The following is a 615-nucleotide window of genomic DNA, read 5'->3' as shown; positions in this document are numbered from 1 at the left end:
AGGATGAGATGGCTGGATGGCATCACTGACTCGATGGACGTGAGTCTGAGTGAACTCCGGGAGTTGGTGATGGACAGAGAGGCCTGGCGTGCTGCAATTCATGGTGTCGCAAAGAGTCAGACACGACTGAGCGACTGAACTGAACTGAACTGATTAATATAAACAAAAGGACTATGTGTTACAAAATTATCAAGATCCATAATCACTCATCCAAAATTCTGTGGACAGGTCAGTTTTGAAAATGATTTTTTTGGGGGGGCGGTTATTTGAAAGGTAATATATGCTCATAGTACCTAGTGTTTAACACTCCTGGAACAGTCTTGGGATAGCGCCCTGTCATCAAACATTAATACTTCTGCAATGAAACACATACAGGATAAACAAACACTGTAAGTACCCCCATTGGTTTTCAGCCCTTTTTGGAATTCAGAATTACAGATACATTAGATTGTGGATTTGTGCTTGCACGTGTATGGAAAACTGCTGCTGCTGCTAAGTCGCTTCAGTTGTGTCCAACTCTTTATGACCCCATAGATGGCAGCCCACCAGGCTCCACCATCCCTGGGATTCTCCAGGCAAGAATACTGGGTGTGGGTTGCTATTTCCTTCTCCAGT

Source organism: Bison bison, unplaced genomic scaffold, assembly GCF_000754665.1.
Source record: "Bison bison bison isolate TAMUID 2011002044 unplaced genomic scaffold, Bison_UMD1.0 scf7180017864304, whole genome shotgun sequence".
In the NCBI taxonomy this organism is placed as follows: Eukaryota; Metazoa; Chordata; class Mammalia; order Artiodactyla; family Bovidae; genus Bison; species Bison bison.
Note: the sequence above shows the minus strand (reverse complement) of the source record.